The following is a 26,115-nucleotide window of genomic DNA, read 5'->3' on the forward strand; positions in this document are numbered from 1 at the left end:
GCATGATGTTTACCCTTTGCCATTGGCCTGAGCAGTCATGTTGCTACTGTGAGATTTCAAAGGATGAAAGCCAGAGGCTAAGGATGGCTGGGCAGAAACACAGAAGGGCCCGGGGCCCTGCCGCAATCACAGAGCCACAGCTGCAGCCGGGCCAGCGGGCCTCCACGTCACTTCTCTGTGAGAACAAGAAAGCGACCGCGCCGAATGGTCTCCGCTCATTCTGCTGTGCTTTCTATTTTATTATTTCAAAATACGCAGTCGGTATATTTTGCTATTGTTGTTTTAGTTTGTGTTTGTATTCCTCCTGACTAATCGGATGGTTTGCATTTTTGTCCTGGTATGCAGTTTATCCATTATTGTTTTAGATGATGCCCTTTACTGGCTATGAATGCTAATGCAATAAATATAATCTACTTTCCCTACTTTTCCCCTTTCCCTCTGCAATGTGGTATAATCCATATACATACGTGTGTGTGTGTGTGTAACGAGTTCGAGATCGCACAGCTCATGTGTGGTCACTAGCAGAGAAGGCCTGAGATCTTTCCTCACCCTGTGCTCAGGTCCTGTCTGTTCCCATTCTCTGGGAATCGCTACCTCGAGAAAGTGTCTGTCTTCACTTCGCGAGTGCTTTGCTTGGTGGCTCAAAACTCATCACACCCCCACGTCTCCGGAAGCCCGCCCATGCTTCCCGCCCATGCCAGTTCCTCCGGCAGGATTCTCCTCGTGGGGAGACGTCCTCGTCTCCCTCAGCCCCAGTTTCATGTTCTCTTTCCTTTTTGAAGGAAAACGCACGCACGCACACGCCTACCCTCTGAAAGAATTTGTTTTATTTTATTTTTTGGTCTCAGTGAACGAACATTTTACATCCAAGTTAAGGTTTTTCTGTTAATCTATAAAATTTTTAGGTTTTCGTATCTGGAAGCTCTGCCAACAAATTTCTTTTCAGGATTTGTGGTGAGTGGGACGCACAGACACACACTCCATTTTCCCCTTTGAGGTTCAGTCTTAATTGTCTAATACGACAGTATCCCATTTAGTGTATTTTTCATTTCAGATATTGTAGTTTCCGTATCTAGAAGTTTAATTTGTGCTTCTTCAAGTCTTCTGCAGCTTTACTTAACATGCTCAATATTCTAACATCTTGAACACAGAAGATGCACTTACAATAACTATTCTGACTTCCTTGTCTCCTAATTGCGTTCTCTGTGTCATTTCTGGAGAAGTTTCAAGGATGAATTTTCATCTTCATTTTGGGTTGTAGCATCCAAGATTCGTTACATGCCTGGCCATTTTTTGCTTAGATGCCAGAGTTAATGATTTTTCCTTTTTGGTAAATATGAATATTCTTGGATGTGGTTATTTACTTCCAGGTCAGGCTGTGTTAAGTGGGATCAAAGCGACATTTCTTTACAGGTCAATTTTCCCTGCTTCTCAGGCGAGGTTGGTTTACTGCTCTACCGTTTGACATCTAGGTCTTCCACTCTGGCTGCTGGGACCAATTCTGTCCCCGCGGGAGCTCTGGGCATTGTTCCCTCTGCTCCTTCTTTGTCGCTAGCAGTTTCATTACAGACGAGCGGTAATGAGTATTCGAGTGAATACAGAAGCAGAACCCTCTGTAAAATCTGGAGTCCTTTCTCTTATAGCTCGTTCTGGTTGCTGTCCCCGCCAATCCAGTGACCCTAGTTTTCATGTCCTTTTTCAGCATAGAAGGAATTGTTTCCCAGCCCTGACCCCTCCTTGCTGTGACAAATAAGTGTTGACAATACCTGACTCACATCAACATGTTATTCTTTACTCATACCCTCATTTGATTACTATTTTGACCTTCAGAGCGCTAGAATGCATTTATTGAGAAATATAATAATAGTCCTGATTATCACACAGCCTGGATTTGTATAGTTTTTAAAGTTGAAGTTAAAGATTTTGTTAAACTTTTAAAAGATTTTGTCTTTAGAGTGATGGCATTGGAGATTTAGAAGGAGAAATATAAACAAACAAATGGGCTGATGCTGGTCAAATGACTGGTCTGAAGTCAGTCCCTGCGTCACCGGCAGAGCCCGCGGCTGCTCTTGGGAGCATAACTCCCAACCACTTGTCCTAACCTCTAGACCACACTTCGATCATTCATAACCTTGAACACAGTTAAGGAAGTACCGCTTTCTCTGTGAGACTGCTTAGGTCAGATGGTAACCCTCATGTCTGGATGCGTCACAGGTGGACCTAGAAATTCATTCATATAATTAAGTACACCGGTTTCCCTTCTCATCATCGCAGGAAATAACATATTATATCTTTGATAGTTTCACCAATAACAGCAAGCTCGCCATAGTATAGTTATGTGGAAATGGAGATCGAGAGACTGATTTCATGTCGTGCCCCTTCAGAGTTGTGATCGACAAAGGGACGGACTCAGCAATGTCAGGCGACCTCAGACGGGCGGATTATGAGGCGGCTCCATGCCGTGCGTGCAACTCTCTGTGTCAACCTTTCATTTGTTACGTGCACCAGGGATTCCAAAGAAATAGTGCCCTGGGCGACAGTCAAAGCATCTTTCCCCCTTCAGACCTGGTATAGAAGTAATTTTTCACTGCTCATAAAGGTAATAATGATAGCTAATAATAAAGCGAGGGGACAGACATGTCAGATTATTGCATTCAGACTTTACAGTGATCCTGTAAGACACAAGTCATTATTCCCCTTTAAGAAATCAGACACCTAAGTTTCAAAGGGATTCACTTTTCTAATGAAATGTGTCAGCACTCGGAATAGCACTGAGGCCTGACTCCGAAGTTCCTGCTGCTTCCAGGGTTTAAGCTGCCTCTCAAAGTCGCTGCTTTGTATGACTGAAGTCACCAGACCCTGGAGGTGTTGCCTCTCGTAAGTGTAGGAGCCGGGTGCGCCCTGGAGGCTGTCTCAGCACCGCAGAGAGCCTTTCAGTCCAGCTCCAGTTTTCCATCCCCTGCTTAGTATCGAGGGCCACCCCTCGCTTCCTTTTGGCGTCTTTGTCACAGTCTGGTTTGGGGCTTGTCTCGCATGTGGGGATCCCACAGCTCATACTCAGCTTGCCTTCCAGTGGCTGGAAGCGACCCTCCCCCGCAAACCCCTACCAGGCAACTTTCTCAATTGCTTTCTTTTCCTGGGCAGTTCCCTTCACAGAAATTTTTGCCATGTATAAAGATCACAGTCTTTAAAAATGTGTCAAGACTTCTACACCTACTTTTCAATGGTTTCAGAAACTTTACTTCTTTTGGTTCAAATTTAGAATGGCACTGTGTCATCTCATGAGAATTTTTTAAGGTTAGGCTTGTGAGTTGTATACTTCATTGAACATCCCTGATGAAAAATCACTCTGTTTTGAGGGTTTCAAATTCATCGGTTACTTTGAGTGTATCTTGCAAATTTTAGTGTAGGGAGGGTTTTTTACAGAGTGTTTTTTTTTTTTAAGTTAATATTTCAAGATCACTTTGTAGGACAATATTCTATGCCAAAATGAAAACATGAAAAATCATTTCGATGGCAATAAGCTAGGTGTGAAGCATAATACCAACTTTATAACATGATTCCAAGGCAATTTATGTGAGCCCTACAGGCAGTGGGGCTTTCCGTTTGAAAAATACTAAAATTTAGTTCTGCGAAGTCTAGGGGCTTTCTGATGTTTAGCTGTAACACATCTGGACTGAAAAATTAAATCTCATTTCTTAAGCATCCTGTGTCAGTTTCTTTGCAGTGCAGGAAATAAGTTCGAAAAAAAAAAAAAAGATGAGAAAGATATATAATAGCTATGCAGGATGCCCTGTGTACCAACCAGTTCATAATAATGCAGCCATTTCCGGGAATCAGTGGTTGATTATTTTTCACGTGATATACTTAAAACAAAGTGATGGGAGGAAATCCACATTCAATCACATTCTCAGGCATCTTTCCTGATGCACTCACACATTCTTATATTTATCATAATGCTGACATGTCGAGACATGCATTGAATGTTACCTATGCTTTCTTGTCTTTCTCTTTTTATATATCATTCAAGAAACAATTCAAGATAATTCGGTTCACTTCTGACACATTATGCTTCTCTGAAAAAATCTCAAAATACCTTTACTAGAAGGGCACACTGGTTTAAAAATGAAACAACTGACTTACAGATCTTTAGAGCATCAGCTCCATTTCCCCACATAAATCAGTTCGTCTCTACTACAATATTATGAAATAGGTAGTGTTAGTCTCATATTTCACAGTGGAAAATCTAGTCTCAGAGGTTTTTTTTTAAACCTGCTTAAGGTCACAAATATAATAAATACATATGTCGAGAACTCGCTATGTGCTGTTTTATGTGTATTCATTAATCTTCCTAATAACTCCAGGGGGAAGGGATGATTTGATCTCCGATTGACAGATGAGGAACTGTACTTTTGGAAGGTCAAGTAAGAAGCCTCAGTGTACACAGTTAGCAAGCATTGGAGCTCGGATCCTTAGTCGGTGTCCCACGGCTGTCCTCTCTACCGCATCTTCTTTCCCTGGCAGAGTGACTCCTTCAGGACAGAGCAAGGATGCACACCCAGGGCCTCTGGCTTTGTTGTTGATGGGGGACACACTCTAAGACAAATTCATCAGTTTTATAAGCACATGCATTTCATTGGTGCAGAAGTTTCAACAAATTGGTGGTTGGAGTCAGCAATGATCCCACAACTGGAATTATCTTTTTGCATGATTTATAAGAGCAAGACTACAGAAACGTTGCCCCTGGGACAGAGCCTTGACTAAGAGGGACAGAGGATGTTTCCGTAGCTCAGCCATGAGTCTCTGGGATAGCCTCCTGTACTAAACGGTGCCCTGGAGAGTGACTGCAGGCTACTGTGCTCGTAAATAAGTGTTGAACATCTTTCAAATGAAATCCCTGCAAGGCACTTTCTTTAACTATTTAAAACATATGCCCTATGCCCTTGGAGGAGGCTTGGCTCTGAGTCAGCTATGAAAACCCTGCAAGAGAAGTAGAGGTGGGATATTCTTACCACCCTTGTCCTTCCTGTCCTATGAACTGTGATTAAATTCCCCCTGCAACCAGCTTCAAAGCTGCACGAATGAGAGCGTGAGTGTAGTCAGTCCAGTGCTCTGTCTTCAAAGGTCAGTCATCGCTCCCGTCCCACCCTCGAACTTTCCCCGGGACACCTGATAGGAGGGAAGTGTGTCAGCTGACGGTTTGTCAAGTTCCCTTTCAGGACGCTGGAGACCTACATGAATGGCCCAATGAATGGCTCCAAAACTTTGGAAAATGCCAGTGTGAAAGCTGACGACCACAATTAGTCATAGGCTGCACCCAGCCAGAGAGATCTTTGCTCTTTTACCTGCATCCGAATATACTTGAGTCGAAGTCTTGACTGAATGATCAAACAGCAACCCGCAAGCCAGGGCACACACAGCTTTTGAGAACAGAGCTGGGGCTACAGACAGGTAGCCTCGTGTGTGGGCAAGTCCTTGGGAGGCACGTCTTTTCAGCTGGGGAGGAAATGCTACTGAAAGCCTGAACCTTGAAAATTCAGATGGAAAAAATCCAATAAAAATCATAGATACATGTATGAATTAAGTAGAGGTTGATGTGTAAGGCCTCTGCTCTCTCTTTCTGAGTGATTCTTTCCAGCACTCTGCCCTGCGGGGTCTTCAGTGCATCTCCTGGGTGGTTCACGTAAAAACATTTACTCCCCATGTATTTTAAACAGTTACCATGATGATTAGAGCGTAGGCACTTTGGGGTAGGGTCATCACTCTTGAGTTGTGTTAGCCCCAAACAACGCTTACTCTGAACAGCCCCTAAAGTTGGGATGCTAGAAGCTCATCTTAAAAGGGCCTTTGCCTGGCTTTTCATTAGGAAAGTGAGTTCAAATTGAGATACTTGTTAAGTGGAGGCTGAATTCTCATCTGAGTTATACGTACCCTTTAAAAGCTGGCTGGGAGAATCGTAAAGCATGAGGGAAAGCCCCTTTGTGTGCAGTGCAGGTGGATCTCAGAGGATCCCCGCTCAGAGAGCTTGAGAGAAAACCACGCTTCCCCTGGCTTCCTCACCCACTGCCCTTTGGTCCTCGTAGCTGCTTTCCGCGGGCTCGGAGGAGGCTCCCAGGTTCTAAGGAACTTTAAGTAGGGCAGCGATGGGTTAGAATGTGTTTAGTTAGTCAATTCTTTTTTTCTTTTTGGTCAAAACCTTTAGTTACTAGGAAGCAATTTGAAGACTTCTGGGGAATATTGAGGGAGAAAGACCATAATTACTATGAAAGATAGGTCACAGTGTTATTTTAACTTCTCTAGTAAATGTTTAATGGTGGGAATATTACCGTCATCACCTATTCAGTTGAAGACATTTAATCGTTACACTGTTGAAAAATATGCAGAGTTGTTATTGTTGTTGTTGTTTACCCAATAAGGTACTGCATGCTGATTGTTGCTGTGAGCCTAAGACTGCTCCGGAAAATAGTCTATTATTTTTTTTTTTAAAAAAAAAGAAGAAAAAAGTAAAGTCAAAGTCCTAATTGCCTAAATTTAAATACTTCGTTTGTGATTCATGCCACAAATTCTCTGACTTTTTTTTCCACATTCATTGCTGGTTTACTTAAATAGCTACGGTTTATGTTCTCTGTTTATCTTTAGGTCCAGTCATTTAGCTGGTTTAGCATTTTCCCAGATTTCTCTCTCTCTCTCTCTCTTTTAAACAAAATCCTTTTATTAGTTATTGTATTGAAATGAAATAGGATGGGTTTGGTGACCTTTCAATGTATATTTCCATCTCATGCCATGACCTTATCTAACAGTGTGTGTGTGACTCACATGGCAGTGAAGAGAGTTCACACTTCAATACATGGTTAAATCCAAAAAGCAATGGGCGACACCTCACCTCTTATTTTCCTACATCTTTTCTGAAGTGAAGAGACACTTGCAGCAGCTCGAGGCAGCCAACGTCCTCTGGGTTTTAGATAGCAAGAGAAATCTTTGGCGCTTTGTTACCCACTGGTGTCTTTTCGCAACAGCCGTTTGTTCCCTGTTCTAATCTCTGTCACGATCATGAGAGGTAAAAAGCTGTGAAAACTCATGTTGGTGGCCATTGGGAAACATGGAGAATGGAAAGTCGCTTGTTTGTGAAGCCTGGCCAGGAAATAGACACAGCACGACTGCCAGAGGACGACGCAGAGAAGGCCATCTGGACACCTTCGCAAAAAGTGTTCTTCTTATTATTATTCTTTTACTTACGGTATAAACATACAACTACTAATTTTTTTAAAAACTTGCAACAAAACCCTTTCAGCAGCAATAAGCTAAAGAAAGTTTATGTTTAATTAAAAATTGGGTAATTTCTGTTTCTCAAGGGAGTGGATGAGGGAAGTATGCTTGCACAGAACGTTTGTCAATGTTTCCATCCACGGCAGAAGCTGTAGTGCTACCACTAACGGCGTGAGACGTGGGGGCATCAGCCTCTGCTCCATACGTGAGTAAGTGTTTCATGAAGACTGTGCCTGGAGACTGTGGATATCAGTATTTTGGAGGTTAATGAGAGTCTCTGTGACCTTGGTTAGATGCAGCCTGGCAGCCATAAAGTGCTAGATCGCTCTGAAGCCACCTTGAAATACTGAAAATTTTACATGTTTACCAGAGGGTAGTTCAAAGTTCCACTGGTGTGCTTGCTCCATGACCCAGGAACTCTGAGCTCTTCCAGCAATCCTCAGACATGTGTCCTTCCTCGGCTGGCCATCTGCCTCTCTATGACCCCGTTTTTGCCATGACCATTTCCGGTCATGACTTTGTCGCAGACCTCAAATACGGGTTTCAGTAGAACTTGCGTCCAGAAAGGCATCGCCTTCAGCTCACTCCATCTTCTGTGCCGTCCCATTTTACACTATCATATCCTATGCTGTGTGCGTGCATGTTTTCTGACATTAAAATAAACGAAAAGTTGCCATTTAGAAAGAGGAAATGATAGGGGTGAAATAGAGTTGATGGTCTTGGTGAAATATTCTTAAAAAGTAGGGAGAATCCCGTCAGTCATTTTAGCCCAATTTCCTGATACAGAGAATTTCCTCAGTGACGGAGAATTCTAATAACAAAGAGTCTGCTCGACCGAACTCTAGACGGCCTCCTGTAACGTCTCCTAGGTCCATCTGTGCACTTCCTTAAAAAGCCCAGTCTTACTATGACCCCGCTAAATCAGTTTAGCAAGAAACCCCCATCCACCATATCTGATCACTCTTGATATCTGCAGGGTTTCTCATCTTTTACCGCCCCCAGGTGATGTCTGATCACCTGGCCTGTCTTCACAAGGACTTGTTAGGTCATTTCAGCCAGAGTCCCCCTGAGCCCTGATGTTCCCTTTTAGTAAGTTTCCATCCACTGACTGCCTCCCTGCTTACGCTCACTCCTCAGTTGTAAGTTCCCCATCTGTGTTCAGAAGTGAGCCTGGGTCCATAGTGAGACCTCTGTTGCCGTCCTCCTGAACAGAGCCTCTTTTCACTGCCTTAAGTTCTGTCCAGCTCTGCTTTTCCGTGGACACTAGCTCGAGGTCTCATAGGAATGAAAGAAATATTTATGTCAAGAAAGAGTTTGTAGCATGAGAAATAGTACGTAAAGTTCCAAATGGCTACCTACCTTCCCTTCTAATAAAAATTACAAATTGTTAAGTTCTTGTAATCTTGTTATTTCCAATAAGTTCCATTATAATCCCAATATTGTTTTTACAAATATTAATCGTTCCCAAAGACTTCACATAGTTTGGTACAGATTCTCTCTCTCCCCACCCCCTACCTCCTCCTCCTCCTCCTCCTCCTCCTCCTCCTTCCTCCTCTTCTTCCTTCTCTCTCTTTCACCTTTGTACTATTCTTATGATGTCAGAAGTGGGAAAAAGTTATTTCCTTTTAGAAATGGAGAAAATGTCCAGGCTTCACCAGAAGTTAATGAGGTGGGGATTAAATGAGAGCCGTGGATTCCCAGGCCATAGCTCATAGGTGGTTCACATTTTTCATGGGTTCCTCATTAGAAATGTCTAGGAATAGTGAGGAAAAAAAATGGTAATAAAGTTATTGTTACTGGAAATTTTCAAATTGTCCATGGAGATGCTTCTTTTTAGGAAAGAATATTCTGTGAATCGCAGTTCCTTGCATGAACCCCTCTAAAAGGAAATAAAAAAAAAAAAAAGAGTTTAAAGGGGATGTCCAGAGAATAGTCTTCTGGGACTATAGTAAATTAACTCTTAGTCAACAGGGGAATTTCTCAAACCATCTTAACACTTAACCAGAACGGCACCTGTCAGCACTGTCTGCCTTTCAGGTCAGAAACATTTGCAAGTATAGCCTGAAATGTGAAGTGTCTACCACTCCCTCTTAAACAGCTACTTCATCCCTTCAAGAGAACTGAACCTAAATAGTGGGACTTTGCATGTTTGACTAATTACTCATTTCCTGCCAAGCCAAAACCTAACAGTTACATGAAGACAGTTACAAGGATGGGTAGCTAGTTGTGTATTATGAACCTGTTTCAAAGAATTCAAGCTCCTCTGAAATATTTCTATTTAAACAAAGGCCAAATGCAGACTTAATCTCTTAGAGTGTGTCTATACTCCAGGAAACTTCTTTTAAAACTACTATCGGAAATTTCCTTCTGCAACCAATTAGCTAAAATGACTCTATTAGTGTTAGTTATTTTTGCAGTTTATAGTTCCCATGACCAATCACAGTTGTGCAGATAAAATTTGAAAGGACATTGTTTGTTAGTGTTTCACCTAAAACGATAAGTAGACTGAAAATTGCCAACATTGTTTGGATTGATACATAACACGGAGTGGTATTTGAGGTATTTACCTGGTGTGTCAGACTTTAGGTAAAATCACAGAAAAATATTCCAGAGAGAATTTCTTGAATTCTTCTGGAATTCTGGAAAACAGCCGCCCTGTTAAAAGTTATAAAAGTCATAACCACCATACCGAGTCATTTTGGCATCTCATAAATTTTATTTTGAAATAAATCAATACGACATTTTCATAGAATAAATTATATTTTCATGACTTGATTGGATATCAAGTAGATACAAAATATTTGATTTGCTACCTAGTAGATACAAGAGTAGAAGAAAAAGGAAGAAATAAGGGTTAAGTCTCTCTCTTGCCAAAGATGAACATAGCTAGACATTGGTTAGAGCCATGAAAACAGATTTTTTTTTTTTCAGTGACTATATGATGGCAGGAGAAAGAGCTAAACTCCATTCAGGTTTGCAATTTGCACACAGGTACCTGGGCATTTGAAAGGGAGAATGGAGGGGTAAGGGAGGCAGAGAGCGAGTAGGGCCTTACGTAGAGTTAGGGAAGTAAAACGTTTATAAATGGTCGGCCAGGGCAAGTGATCAGTGTCTGCTCGCTGGCAGTTCTGGAAGCTAGGGTTCTTCCTCCCACAGAGACTGGGAGACAGAGACCCCATCCTTCCTGATGATGACATGTCAAAGGAACAGCTTTCAGATCCTTGAGAGAGACACTCCTAGGTTGTAGGAGGTACAAAGTCATCTCTGAGGGACAGAGGAAGGATTCTCAGTTGTAAACCGTTTTTAGTGGATGCGCTCAGAAAGGGAGGTCAGAAGCTTATCGTCAGATATTGTCGGAGCAGAAGGTAAATTCTCCACAGCCCTGGCCTTTTCTAGGCAGAAGCACAGCACCCCCGCCCCCCCCCCCTCTCACCTCTGACCTCTTATTCCCTCTTACTGTATCTGACAGTTTGAACTATAGGAAACAGAAACTATAACTGTAGGTATGTTGAGCAAAAATGGTTTTAATACAGGAAATTATGCGCTTACACAAATGTCAGAAATGATACAAGATCGAATTCAAGGCTGAGCTCCAGGGCTGACCCCAGACTGACCTCACTGGGCAGCTATCGCCTCTGAGGCCTTTAGGAGAGCTGCAGGTTCTAGAACAATTTCTGGTGCTGCGATGCAGGTGTTAGAACGCTGGAATCAGGAACTTGTCCCTGCTGCCTCCGAGCCTGCCTTCCGGCACGCAGGGCGCTAGAGAGCAGACTCCTGCGGCGACGAGCTGGGCGCTGCCCCTAGCCCTGCAGAAGCCGCACAGCGCCCCGCCTCCCGCCCCCTTGCCTGCCCGCAGGCATGCGGGGATGGTTTCGGCCTTGCGGTCCTTCCAACTCTTCTGACCGACAGGAACTAACTGTGCCTAGAAATCCAGATACGAAGGTGTCTCTGTGTCTTTCCATCTCCCGTCTTTCAAAGACGCGAGTCCATACTTGTTCCGCCAAAGTGCTAAACATTCCCGGGCTTCGGACATCATGCGTGCCATAGGCCAATCCCGTGCTTTTTGTGTGGTTCCCCGTCCAAAAGGGAGTCTCTGTCTCACGGGTGACATTGTTGGAGGAACTGTGCATATGGAGCTTTGGGAGCACATCGAATTCACGATAGCTGGGCTCAGTGAAGGGCCCCGGTGCTGCCTGGGAAACGGTGACTACGAGGTTGTTCACTGGGGAGGAGGCACAAGGTCCTCCGAGAGGGAGCAATGCATGGGAAAATGTGGGATTAAGAAAGTGTGGTGAGCTAAAGGCGGAACAAGTTGCTCAGTACAGCCCTGATGTAAGTAAGGGTGGTGGCTCTCACTCTAGAAAACTATGGTTGGAGACAGACCTTATCTCCAAGTAGGAAGCTCTGACTCCTGAAAGAATAACGTGGTTACACAAATGCCACGTGGCCTCTCTCCAGCTTTGCTTGTAGTAGTTCCTATAGCAACTAGGTCCAGGCCTGTGACACCCAAGACCTGCCTCCCTGACGAATACTTCCCCTCTAAGCTTCCAACTCTGTTTATGTCTTAAGCTTAAAAGAAACAGAATATCTTTTTTGCTGTTGATGTGCACGTTTAATTTTCTGATGCGTTTAACAGATGCTAGGAGCCGGCTTGCGTGCCAGGCACCATGCTCGGTGTGTGTGGGGGGGAAGCAGGTGCTCGTGTCTGCGCTGAGGCCTTTCTCGTGAGGAGAAGGATGTGCAGACACCATCTGGAGGACTAGTGTGCAGAACGCCCCTGGGGGACCAGAAGAGAGCTCTCCTAAGTCTCTTGGTGACATCAGCAGAGGCTTCTGGAAGAAGCAGCGCTTTACCTGAGAAGTAAAGGCTGATTTAACATGTGGGAGTGGAAGGATGTTCTAGGAGAAGACATGGCTTTTCATCATCTGTCCGCAGGGAGAGCACTGTGGATATTGGGGGAATATATGGGAAGGGCGATTTGGGATGGGGTAGCAGTGTGAGGATGCCATCAGAATATGACAAGGCAGACGCTGACCTCGAGAAGGGTCGGGGTGTGAAACTGTGCAGTGAAAGCTGCAAGGACTATGAGGATGCCCACAGGAGAGGCTTTCTGAAGTCCAGGGAAGGCAGCGAGGGCTTTGCTGGCGGCGGGGTGGGGATGGGGTGCTCAAGGCTTGGATTTGAAAAGAGCACAGGGACGAAGCCCCAGGTTTGCTGAGCGATGCGAGCTGCTGAGCAGAGGTAACATCAAGGTGCTCCAGCTGCCGGGAGGTGGGAACTTGAACCTGCCTTTAGCAGAGGCGCAACTCTGAGGGTAGCAGAAGTAGCGCTGGGCACAGAACTGGCTGTATTATTAAAAGCTGAAAATACCAGGGGGCATTTACGAGAGTGGGATAGAGAGCGTAGCAGTAAACGCTATCAGTTCAAGTACTGGTCCCGTCTGTAATTAGTTCTGTGATGCTGGACACGTCCCAGTCTGATGCTCTGCAGCTATAAAGAAAAGGCAGTAAGATTTCACGCCTGTAAGGCCACCTCCCGTTCTCAACTGCTACGCGTCTTTAAGACACGTGGAACATTTTAGTGGGTTTTGTTGTGGTGTTATTATTATTTGGCCTCAAGAAGACAGAATTAAGTTTGGGAAGCTGGGATTTACATCCAACATTTCAGTTGTGTGACGTGCCAGCTTCCCGACCTTGAGAAAATGATTTACTCTTCCTGTGCCTGAGAAGATATTTCGAATGAAATGGAGAGTGACACCTTGTAAGGTTGATGGAGGAGAAGAGATGGGGACCTGCTGACGGCGAAGAGAGGTTGGCAGCAACGTTCCTTTAAAATCTCTGTGCTCAACACAGGGTCTCAGGATGACCCCAGACTTAGGGAATAAGAACCTGCATCTTAATAGGACACCAGAGCGACTTCTGTGCCCATCACTGAATGCCGTGTCTCATCAGAACTGTCTTTAACCTGCTGACAGTGACGGAGGACCAGGAGCTCTGAGGGGTCCCAATGTCTCAGACTCACAACTGGATCTTATTCAATGAAACATTGTTCCTGATCAATGATAAATATAAAGATAATTTCAACCAACAGCTCTGCTTTTAGAAGAAACCAGGCGAGACGGAATACTGTTAACTTCACCCAGGGGTGTGTCGATGAGACTTGAACGATCAATGGCACCGAGAATTTTAGCTCAAAAAGAGAGAAAATCTGTTGAACGTTATATGGCAAATTCAACAATAAGAAAAATAATGACCATAGACCAAGCAAACAACTTGACCGTAAGCTTATGAGAGACCTTGACGCAGAACCACCCAGCTAAGCTACCACTGGAAAAATTTCGAGAAAATAAGTCTGTAGTTTTAAGCTGTTAAAAATAATAAATAAAACAAAACAGTATAATAAAATCTGTGCTGGACAGTGTAGAGAAATACATTCTAATGCAAATGGATAGTATAATAAAGTAATTTTTTTGTAGTCTGGGATCAAAGCATGCCAAAACGAGAAATTTACTTTTGAATTTTAAGAAGTATATGGAACCACATTCTAGAAAGATAGTGGCATCCGTAACGTCCACTGATATTTTCATGTAAAACATTTTAGATGATAAAAAGGTGATAGCCTATTTTTCTACTCTGGAAAGAAAAAATAAACTCTACAGCAGACAAATTTTATGAGCCCATTTCAGAATTGGAGAAGAGGATTTCTCGATGCCTTGTGAGTAAAGCCGGAAGACGACAAGTGCCAAGCGGACATTTCTTGGAATTGTCGTGAGCTCTGAATAGGAAATCCCAGGATATGTTTCTGTTCCAGGTTTCTGCATGTGCCGCCGTGAAGGGACCATCCCAGATCCTGCGCTCTGTAATGTGATCGCTTTTCTCGGGAATTCCTCCAGTCCCTGATACGTAGCTGGAGGAGTGTGGACCACCGGAGGTCATGTTTTATGTGTTGCTATGGAACTGTCTAAATGTTTTGAACAGAACAGTAGTACATGGCCAAACAGTGGTTGAACGCCATGAAATTATGGCCACTAGAAATCACTTTCACATCTCTGAAATGTAAGCTTCTGATTTAAAAAAAAAAAAAAAGGCATGTCTTTAATAAACAAATTATCCTTTATTGCACTAAATTAGATCCTAGATGGAGCTATGAAGACTTCAAAGGAGCTTTAGACGGTTGCGCATCCCGAAGACCATAACTAGCAAATGCGCAAGGTGATCAGGCAAGGCCAAGTGAGGGGCAAGCTGAATGCAGAAAGAGGTTGGTCGTCTCAGGGATCTCTATTATAACATTGCTGTAACAAATAGGGCCGCTTTAAGTCTCACCCCAGCCGTGTGGTTGGAAGTACACAAGATAACTCTGTTCCGGGCTCACAGAAGTGACCCAAACACAGTCCCCCTCTTCTGACTCCCTTGTTTTCAGCAGTGAGACCCCAACCGCTCAGCTACTCAGGCTTTGATGTTTTCTTTCTCTGATTCCAATAATTGTTTATGAAACTTCATTCAACTTTAAATCAGGAGTTACCCACTGTAAAATGTACCTACTTCCCCACTTCATTACAGGTAAGGTAAGGTTCATTTAAATAAGAAGTACAGCTCTCCGGTGCACTTTTTTGAATAACAGTTCTGTGAATGCTAATTTCTTCTGCAGATTATATCCACGCCAGTTTCCTCTCTGAATGAACGTTTTTCATATGTGAATTCAAAACACACCAAGCCTACGTCACAAGCTGCCCAGAGTGAACAGGAACTAAGTACAGCTGGGCCTCTGTGGCTTTCTTGTTTTCTTTCCTTTTTTCTCTTCTTGCTATTGAATGCTTTTATTTTTTTAATTAAAGAGGGGACAAAATGTTTCTCACAAGTTCTTTTGCCTGCACCAAGATATTCAAAATAAAAAGTTGAAGACTTTCAAAAGAGTGAAGTTTTACTTTGTGAAAAGGCAGGAAAATCCATTCCTCTCAATGTCTGGTTCAGTTTCACTAACAGTAGGAAGAATGCATTTCACGCCGCTTCTCTATTTTCTCATCCACCCTGCCTACCAGGAGAGGAAGGCACTTTCCCTCTTTTCTTTGTGGTTCTTTGTTAAAACAACATAAAAAAAAATGTTTAAAAAAATGTTTCCTATTAAATCAGTTTCTTATTTTTTAAGACATGCCACCACCTGGAAATTCTTATCTGGAATACTCCTTAGAAAGTATGGGAGATCTAGAACAAAGTATAAGACGTAGTGGAAGTTTAAAAATATCTGTCAAGTGAAACATTGCCTCAGTATTATTTCCAAACCTCGGACTACCCAATTTTCCTTTCTTCTTTTTGAGATCATTGATATTCAATGGAAGAAAGCCTTTTAAAGGTCTGACCTGCAAGGAAATTATGTTAAAAGATGTTGGTGGTGAAGCATGCTCAAAGAGAAGCCGTTATCAGTGAACACACTGACAACCAGCCGTGTTTGGCCACGTCTCTGTGGTCTTCCTGCCTGTACCCGGCTGAGTGAGACAGATCCTACTGAGGACAAAAATCTCCTGATGCTTGCTGTTCTAGGCTGTCGAATTTCTGAAGAAGGAAGTGGATTAGTCAACTATGTCATCCATGATCGCAGAAGTATGACACAGAGATAACTGATACTGTGTGTTTCATCAAATGACAGTGTGCCCGTTGCTATTTGATAATTTGGGGAGGTTTCGTGTTTTACTTATCCTTTTGGCACAACCTTGTTGTCTTCCTTTGGTCGATGACTTCAAAGTGGTTGCTCAAAATAAAAGAATAACAAAATGTATAATTAAAATTATTTTAAGTCTGTAAAGTAATAGATTCTGTACCAGGGTACTTGGGTGATTTTGCCACCCAAGGAATATTTGACAACTTCAGGAGACATATTTGATCATCATGACTGAGAGGGGGAGAGGCTAAAGGCGTCTGGCCAGAGGCCAGGTGTGCTGCAGTGCGTAGGATGGCCTCCCACAAGAAAATGTCCCAGGTATTGAAGTTGAGAAACCCTATATTATGCACATTGCTGTGAACAAAGACCTAATAGACATGCTATAATCCTGAGGATTTTTGTCCTTTTTAGATCACAAAATTGTTTTTTCCATATGCTTTTAGAATTTCATTACCGAGCAAATAAAACGATTAGTTATGTTATACCCAGTTTGAAACTGCAGGACATAATTATATTTTTTTGAGACATGAAAAGGAGATGCATTTCCTCTTCTATTTGTGTTTTAAGTTCCATTTACCTTCTCCAACGCATTCATAAACCTCCCAATAGAGGCCGTCTTCAAACTCGAGAGTAGGTCATATGCATTTTGCAAGGGGAACAAAAGTTCTATTTCACATTGAAGTTATAAGTATTGCAAACATTATTATAGCCCATATTATACTGAATTATTAAATTGTAACACCTCTGGACTTTTGTTATCTTGTTGAAGTATAAGAGTAGAGAGAGGTATATGATATCATTGCGCCAGTAAGCGTCACTGCGTTTCTAATTGTAATAAGCAACGGGTATCTTGAAAATTCTCTTCCTCTCATCTCTCCCACTGTGACAGGAAAAAGGAGATCTGGCAGAAAACTAGAAAGGATATGGATGCAGTTCACTCAGAGAAATCAAGTGATACTGCATTACTTAGCCATAGCTAACAGACTGTACTGGAGGAAAACTAATTTCAAAGAAATAAACTGATTAATATACCGTACCTCCATCCCTATTTGGAACTAGAAAATATATGGACATACATCTTTTACAAAGCTGAGGGTAAAAATGGCATCACATGTCAACAGACAGTGAGCTAAATCCCGGTGGCCGGTCCCTCTTTCACTGTGATTATTGACTCTCAGATCCTTTTCCAGGTAGGCTGACATCGTGGATTCCCTTCTGAACAGACTTAGGGAAAATGCCACCCCTGCCTCCAATTTCGTGTCTCCCTTGACGCCCAGGCCCTCACACAGCACCACTTGGACACAGGGACTCACATCTTTCCAAAGGCAGACCCTTCCGTTCCGTCCTTCCCATGGGAAACTCCTGAAACTAACAAAAACCCAGCGGTCTCACCAGGTACAAGCAAAAGTCCAGACACCGTTCCATTGCTAGTCTTTTCCATCCCTGGCCAATGCTGCTCACCCACTGACTCAGAAAAATGGCACACGGCGCTGCTCAGCCTATGTGTAAATTTCTAATCGAGAATATGCATTTGTTTGTTTGCTTTTTTATTTATTTCACCAATAATATTTTAAATTTTTTTCAATTATAGTTGACATGCAATATTCTTCTCCTTTTTGACGGGAATCTGTATCCAGAATATTTATTCTATGCATTTAGATTCATAATGTCAGCATAGATGTGATAGATAAATATTTTGTTTACATTTACATAACAGGAGCGCCATTATAGAGATTTAAGAAAAATAAATGACCTCTTCCAAAATACAATAGAAAAGTCTACTACTGGTGCAGAAAACTACTTAAGATATTTAGAAACAGTTTTCCCTAACTCGTTCATTTCAAACTCCCTGGCGTTCAGTTTTAACCAAGGCATGCTGTTAAATGGGGGCAAAAAAAAAAAAAAAAGGCTTTTTAATAAAAGGGAAATGGAGTAAAAAGTAAATATTACAGCACAGATGTTATTAGCCAAGACTAGTCAAAGAAGAATTTTGATTAGTCTAGAACTTTTGGAGAATCTAGACCAGCTGAGATCTTTACTTTTAATTGCACTGAAGAACTAAGGCATTTGAGGATGCTCTCACACGTGTATCTCCCGTCTGACCACTCTCCTAAATAGCGCGGCCATGCGCCCAGCTGCCCACCCACTGTCTTCACTACCCAGGAGTCTAACAGGGACCTCAGACTTCTGTGAGAGAGCCGAACCCTGTCTGTCTCTCTCCCACACTTCCCTGTCTAAGTTCATGGCAACACCCTTTTTTCTGTTCCTTAGGCCAAAACCCTTGGGGTTGGTCTTCATTCTTCTTGAAATTTCTCTGTCGTCCTGCATAAAACCCAGGAGCAGCCTTGCAGGTTTCATCTTCAAGATGTACCCAGCCCGGACTATATCTCACTACCTCCACGGACATGGCCCTTGGACCAGAGCATCATCTCTCGCCTGGATTATCGCAGTTGTCCCCTATCTGGTCTTCTTTGGGTCCCTAGACGAATTCCAAAGCAGGTTCTGTAAGTTAGGTTGCTAACCCACCCCGCCCCCCGCTCCAGTGATGTGCCATTTCTCTAAAGTAAATGTCAACATTCTTATAAGAGTCTGGAAGGCCCTTTGAAACATATCCCCTCATTCTTTTACCTGTTTGACCTGACTACGTGTCCTGCCAAAGCCTGCTTCATGGAAGTGTGACCCGTGCAGTCACACAGAGCCCTATGCTCAGGTGCCCTGTGCATGGTTCAAGGCTCTGCTCCAACTATCTCAAAATTCTGAATAATTCCGAGCAAGGAGCCCCGCACTTTCATGTTGCACGAGGCCACAAGTTACACAGCTGGTCCTGTCTTCTATTACTCATCTCCTCAGCCACTACCCTGAAGCCGACGCCTCACGCAGCATCCACACGAGCACAGTGGATGCTGTCTGTCCTCTCTCTGCGCCTTGGTACTTGCTGCTCCCTCTGCCTGCCGCTCTCTTCCCTGGAGAGTTGATGGGGCTCACACTTTATCTCCTTCAAGTCTTTTTCTAATGCTAATTTTTCAATGAGTCTTACTCTGACCACATCATTTATATTGCAAGCTGTCTTCCTATTCTCCTTACTCCAATGCATTTTTTCCTCATTTCTCTTATGACCTTCTTGCCTATTAAGATTTTTGTTAGTTATCAATTATCTGTATTTCCTCCTCTTGAATATAATAAGCTTCATGAAGGCAAGGATCTTTATCTGTTTTTCTCACTGCTGTATACTATGAGCCTGATACATAGTAGGCACTTAACTATATATTGCATGAATGGATAAGCCTTGAAAATTGATATCGGGGTCCAAGATACAACCTCTATAGTTAATTATATGTGATATGGGATAATAAGCTACATTTAGTTTTCATTAAAGAATGACTCATTTAATTCACAATTTTTTTGTCGTATCCATATGCTACTTGTTTTATTATAATTCAGAAAGTGACATATTAAGATCCTCTAAATTTCACCGACATTTGGGAAAATTTCAGTTTATATAAAAATATCCATCTTTAGGCCGATTTTGAAATAGGGAATATTTTGAGCATGGGGCATAGGTGACTTTGCAACAGAAATGTAAAAACCTAGTAAATTGGGATTCCTCAATTAAAACAAATAAAATACATACTCCTCCATTCCCCCTGTTCCCCATCCCCCCGCTGCCACCCCCCGCCCCCCATAACTAAGTTTAAGTACACAAATAACTCTTTGGCTTGTAAAACTGAAACCTGTTAGTGGAAATGGCTGCGTCTGGACAGAACTGGAGGCAGAAGTGAACGGCCAGACCTGACTTAGCTTTACTGAGTTTCACTTCCTTTGACTGCAGCTCTCAGCCCGTGGCCCCCTTGTCCCTTCACAGTCTGTGTGTGCCGCACATTGGGACTTCTTGTCCATCAGCAGGCACATCTTGTCCTGTCTTGAGCCCTTGTGCAGATGTGTGTCGGTACAGAGATGGCAAGCTGCCAGCAGGTCTCAGCCCTTCCTCTCTGGACATTTTTTATTTTTGTTTTTCCCATAAATTATGAATTTTGTCATTTGAATCTCTGCTATCTGTTGATGATCTTATTTCCCATTTTACTGAGCAAATAGAGGCAATTAGAGGAGAATTTCTACAGTTCCCACTACCATATCTACCAACCTCTGGCCTCCGTGCCCACATATTCTGCTTTCTCTCTTGTTCCCGTGGAGGAATTGTCTGAAGTCCAAGGCCAGTTCCTCCCTTTCTAGAAGGATATTGCTCCAGTACTTCGCTTCTTTCCGGAATTTTGACCCTGCTAGTGTGACCCTTCTCATCAGTGTGTAAATATGAATTGAGTCTTTGTCTTTTCCTTTTCAGCTACTGCTCCATTTTTTTTTTTTTGTCTTTTTATGGTAAATCTTCATACGAGAGTCAACTGTGGTATTTCCACTTCTCTAATCCCATTTTATCTTGAGTTACGCTTTTGCTTTCAGTATTTGCAGAAACTGCCTTTGTCCATACTACTTAAGACCTTCATAATAACCAAGATCTACACTCAATCCTTCCCCTTCTCTGCAGGTTCCTCGTCATGCCCTACTTAATTCTGGGGTGGCCCAAAGCTCAGTTGTCAAATCTCTCTGCTGTTTTTCTTAATTCCCAAGTGATCTCATTCATTCTTATGGTTTTAATACCATCCATATGCTGAAAACTCTCTAAATTTATGCCTCTTTCTGGATATCTTCCCTTTAACTTGAACGTTTAATCAATCTCTCCAAGTTAGGATGTCCATAGATCCCATCAGTCTTCCTTGCTCTTGCAAAATTCTTCTTGGTCTCCATGGACATATAAGAACTCTGTTTTTCTAGAGTTCAGGCCACAATCTTTAACGTCAATCTTGATGCCTTTCAGCTATAGTCTATAGTACATCCTGTTAGCTTTGTCTTCAAAATATTCAGAATCTGAGTCCTACTTATCACATCCAGTGCTGCTAACCTTATCTAAGACATCATTATTTTTTGCTTGGATTATTGCAGTAAACTCTTATCTAATCTCCCTTTTTTAAGTCTTCCATCTCATCTTTCATCTTTAGACTATTTTCCATATACCAGCCAGAGTGATCCTCTAAAAAAAAAAAAAGTTGGTTATTTACTCATCTGCTCAAAATCCTCCACCGACTTTCCGTTTTACTCAGAGCAGAGCCAAAGTCACCACAGTGTCCTACAAGACTCTAAGCAATCTGACCTCTATAATCTCTAACTTTGTCTTCTTCACCCACACTTCTTCCTTGACCATACCAGGTATATTTTTTTTGCAGAAATTGTTTCCCCCACTCAGAAGACTATTTCCTGGATGTCTGCATGATTTTCTTCCTTATTTCTTTTAGATTTCCCTTACACTTCTCAGTAAAATCTTCTCCGGCTACCATATGTATATTGTAATCCTTCAAATTACTTTATCTTCCTTGCCTGCTTTATTCCCAGTGACAATAATTACAGTCATCCACCATTCTACATTTTTACTTGTTACTTTTTAAAAATTGTTTGTCTCTTCACACTAGAATATAACTCACGCAGGGGCAGGTATGTTTGTATTTTTGTCCACTACTGTTTCTCTGGTATCTGGAACAGTGCTTGCCACCCACCAGGGACTCAGTAAATATTTAGTAAATAAGTAAATTTTGTATATTTTCATGATATACATATATAATTATAGTCTTTGTTAAGTAGATAGAGTTATAGATCTTATTTTAGGTCACCAAAAGTGAATTAGAACAAAGAAAGATGAATTATCTTTAGTATATTTTTTTAAGTGAGACTATTTTAGGATATATGTCAACTGTTTATTCAACCCTGCAGAGCGGTTTCCTACAACTCTCCTACCTAGCCTCATTCGTCTCTTTTCCTGTTTTATTTTTCTTTTTTGTTTGGCTTAGAAGGCATATTCTGTAACTACACCATGTGTCATCTTTACTAGTTATTTTTCTAACAGTTACTTTGAGCTTAAGAGTTTACATGGGCTGGTAGCAGTTCTTTGATGCTGGTCACTTACAGGGCCCATGCTGACTCTGCTCACACTCAGCAGGTGGAAAATGAACAGGACCTTAAGAAAAAGGGAGAAACTGCTCGATGTTACGTAACAACCTGCTTTTCCACAGTTGAATCATCCCCAAATGTGCAGATACTCCAATTTTCAGTTATATTAGTCTAGTTATCCTTTACTGAAACATGAAAGCAAAAAATCAAAAAACAAACAAACTTAGAAGAGTGCGTGAATGATCAATGTGTTTTTTATAATCACTTATGATATATCTGAGTTAGCATGTCTCTTTATTTTGTGTGTGTATATGTGGTGTGTGTGTATGTGTGTGTGTGTGCGCGCCTAGTTTTTAAATGCATGTGATACTGCTCAAGAGATGGGGATTGTCCTTGAGAAATCCCCAGTATTTCATCTTGGAAGCTGAGCATCTGGGTTCCCTACTGACTCTTTTGACTCTTGGCCAGAAGTAAATGGCATGGAACTCTTGTGAAAGTGACTAATGGTGAGAGACTTATAGTTCTTGGAATCTATGACACTTGACTTGGTATTTATGGATGACTTTCTTTAGGGTCCCTAGACTCCATTTAAGGTGTGCGAGGAATCCTGGATTCATTATGTTGTCATTCAGTGAGTTCCCCCCAAATGTTTGCTCTTGGACCTAGTCACTGAAAGGGTTAGTGAGCAGACCTCATGTCATCGTCTGAAAACTACGGAGAAAGACAATAGGTGGCCCCCTAGCAGGTTCTGTTTTCGTCTGAAAACTACGGAGAAAGACAATAGGTGGCCCCCTAGCAGGTTCTGTTTTCTGTGGAGACTATGTAGGTTGGTCACGTGGAGGTAAGTCAAATGACTTGGTCTCGATCTTTTTCTACCATGATTTTGTGATCTCATACTGATCACTACATGTATGAGTACTGTAGTCACGTGCTTTTTCTTCATGTGGTTTCCTTGCATTTGTTTGGTGTCTTAATCTCTTTGACTCTATATGTCTTCAGATTTGTTGATAACATTTTATTAATTTTTAGTTCAATATGAACTGGTTAGTGTGTAGTTACTATTGACATGTTACACATGCATTTGTGCATAACAAGTTGTTTATAAAGATAGAAATAGACACCAGAACCTTGTCCATTATGGCCAACCAGGCCCATAGGGATTCAACTGGTAGCTTCGTAAAATCAAGGGAAGTTACTGAGATTGACTGTATCTATACTATACACCCCTTGTAGTTTACTAAATATAACTTATACATACTCAATTAGTAATTTATTTTATTCAGAAGCTATTTTTTAGTTCCCATGATATTTTAGGAATTGTTCTAGATGCCAGAAGATTAGCAGAGAATAAAAGACAAGTTTCTACTGAGGTGGAACCGACATTCTAGTGGTAATGGTGGGTCAGACAATAAGCAAGATAAACAGGGAGTAGCATGCTCGGTCGTGATGTTTGAGCTGTGGGAGGAAAACAGTAGAGGACAATGTTGGAGAGTGGGTGTCAGGGAAAGCCTGACAGAGGGTACAGTGTTTGAGCAGAGACCTAAGAGAAGTCGGAATGCAAATTATGGAACTATCCCAAGGAAGGGCATCTGGACAGGAAGAAGCAGGTCCTAAGGCTCCATGGCAGGAGATGATGAAGTGATGGATGATGGTGAGAAGAATGGGAGAGGTAAAGTACTGTTGTTAGTAGGGCCAGATATTGCAGGACCCACCTAAGAGTCTGTGTTTTATGGGAATTCTAAGTGAGATGGGAGCCACTTATTTCCAAGGAAGAAAATTACAGGGTTTTATTTATAGTTTTAAAAGAATCTTCTGTGCTTTGGAAAATAGACTTATGGGAGAAAGGGGTGTAAAAATGGAAGCAGAGAGATGAGGTAGGAGAGTGTGGGAATCCAGGAGAAAGCTGAGGCCACTTGCTCTGGGATTAGGGCACTAGGAAAAGAGATGGTTGTAAGAAGTAGCCAGATTCACAATAAAACCCGGACATCAAGTGGGTGCAATTTGTTAAAAAAGCTGGTATGAGAGGAAGAGAGTTGTCAGGGATAATGGTAAGGCTTTTGGTTGAGCAACTAGTGAACAGTGGTGTCACTGATGTGGGGGAAAGTTTGGGGGAAGAAATAGTTTTGCGGATTGGGGTGGGAATCGAGGGTTCAGTTTGATGAATGTGAAATTTGCAAAGCCCATTAGGCATCCAAGAGGAGATAGTGAATAAGACGTGGGGGTCTGGATTTTAGGAGAGAGGTGAGAGATGCAGATATAAACTTGGGGGGCATCAGCCCACAGATGAGACTTTGCGGGAGCAGCTACAGAGTAGGTGCAGATAGAGAAGAGGGGGACCTCAGTACCCAGGGCTTTGGGAAGAAGGAGATGATCCAGCAAAGAAGGGGAGAGGCATGGGGAGAAAGTCTAGAGAGTGAGATATCTTGGAATGAAGCAAAGAAAGTAGATATTTTTATAAGGAGGAGGTCTATATGTGTTTAAAAAAAACAGCTGATATATCAAGAAAAAGAAGGAATAATAATTAACCATTGGAATTTGAAATATGAAGATCCTTAGATCAGTAGCAAGGTGTGATAAGATGTTCAAGTTTCTAAGTCGCAAAGATTAATTCTTGGCAGAAAACCTTTTTCTTCTTAACTAAATGTGAGGGTTTCTCGCCTTCATGTCATTGCTCAAAATTCAGATTTAAGAGAGTTCATTCATGGTCATACTTACAAACATTTTTTTTTCTATAGGATAGATAATGTAAGGCAAATTTTGAAACCCAAATCAGTTTACCTTTCGGTGGCCATGTCCCGAACGTGTTCTGTTTCAAGTTTCTTGTTAGGACCCCTTCCCATCACTGTTCCACCTATGTGCTCATTACGTGGGATGCTAATTTTTCAGAAGTCTTGAATTCTCTAGAAGGGACAGATTCATCTCAAAGTATGTCACTGCTCAGTATATTAGTGATCTAAATCCTATTTCCTAAGGGCAAGTTCATTTATCATCCTTTTCTGTCCCAGAACTTCAGTTGGCAGCTTGCCATAGAGTCAGTGGTTGGTTTTTCAGTGGGAAAAATGCAACATTACGAGTTCTTCACATGTTAAAGAAGAAAGCACCTTTGGAAAGGGCAAAAGGTCAATGCGTTGCTGTTAGGGGAAACCACTGTTTTTACCAGCACCTTCTCACTAGCTGCCTGGAACATAGAACAAAGAGGAATTGGGAAAAGGCTGTACTTTAGTCGGTGGTGGGCAGAACTTTGTGGATTTGGGGTTTATAGCTTATGATGTGTTTCTCTCTGGGAACTTTCAAGGCACCGAAGGCAAAACAAAACTATTCATTTCTTTTTTTGGCTGGAATTTTTGAGAAATGAGAACTCTTTTTAGTATGCGACAAAGCGCACGTGCGCACGCACACACACACGCATGCGCGCGCGCACACATACAATAGCTTCTGCCATGAGCACGTCCTACCAGAAGCACCGATGCCAGCAGCGTGCTGACCATTCTGATCAATCACCTCCGAGGGTGTTTGGAGCACTTATTCTGTACTTAGCGTAGTACGAAACACTCTATTAATTTTCTCAATTTTCTGAACAAGCCCACTAAATAGAGCTTACGTAAGACATTACACAAAAGAAAATTCCAGGACCAAGCATGCTTAAATAGTTTTATTAAAGGCACACGGGAGGTAAGTGATGGAGCTCAGACTCTGAGTCCGAAGCTTACTGTCTAATGCTGACCACCTGGGCTCCAGGTAGACACGTGCGCAGTGCACCAGTGCGTGGCCTGGTGAAAATGGTTCTGCACACACCATTATGGACCAGTGGCAGGAACAGGCAGTGGACTCTCACAAAGGCCAGAGGTGTATTTTCCACTGGGCCTTAACAGGTTAGGATGAGAGACTTCGGCATTCCTGGCTTTGGAGAAGCAAAGGCATAATGTAACACTGATGACTTTTGTGATTGTGTACAATATGTATCGGTGAACTGATAACCAGTTTTTGGAAACTTTCCCAAGTGGACTGTCACATCTCTGCAGTCAGTTCTCTATTCATACTCTGGAGTTGGGTACGTGTCGGTTGTGATGGCAGTTGGAGGTGGTGTTCACACCCAGAGCTTGCTTGAAAAGTCATGGGCACAGGGACACTTGGAGACACGCCTTGTGAAAACTCCCGAGCTATCTGGCTACTCAGTGGACCAAGAGCTGAAGTATGGAG

At 42.3% G+C, this 26,115-nt stretch overlaps 1 long non-coding RNA gene across 1 annotated transcript in view; it reads left to right on the plus strand.

Moving 5' to 3' along the window:
- LOC107498963 overlaps positions 1-26,115 on the plus strand; it is a 120,392-nt gene that overhangs the window by 48,990 nt on the left and 45,287 nt on the right. The window lies entirely within an intron of this gene.

The sequence above is a fragment of the Rousettus aegyptiacus genome, unplaced genomic scaffold, assembly GCF_014176215.1.
Source record: "Rousettus aegyptiacus isolate mRouAeg1 unplaced genomic scaffold, mRouAeg1.p scaffold_m13_p_18, whole genome shotgun sequence".
Classification (NCBI taxonomy): Eukaryota; Metazoa; Chordata; class Mammalia; order Chiroptera; family Pteropodidae; genus Rousettus; species Rousettus aegyptiacus.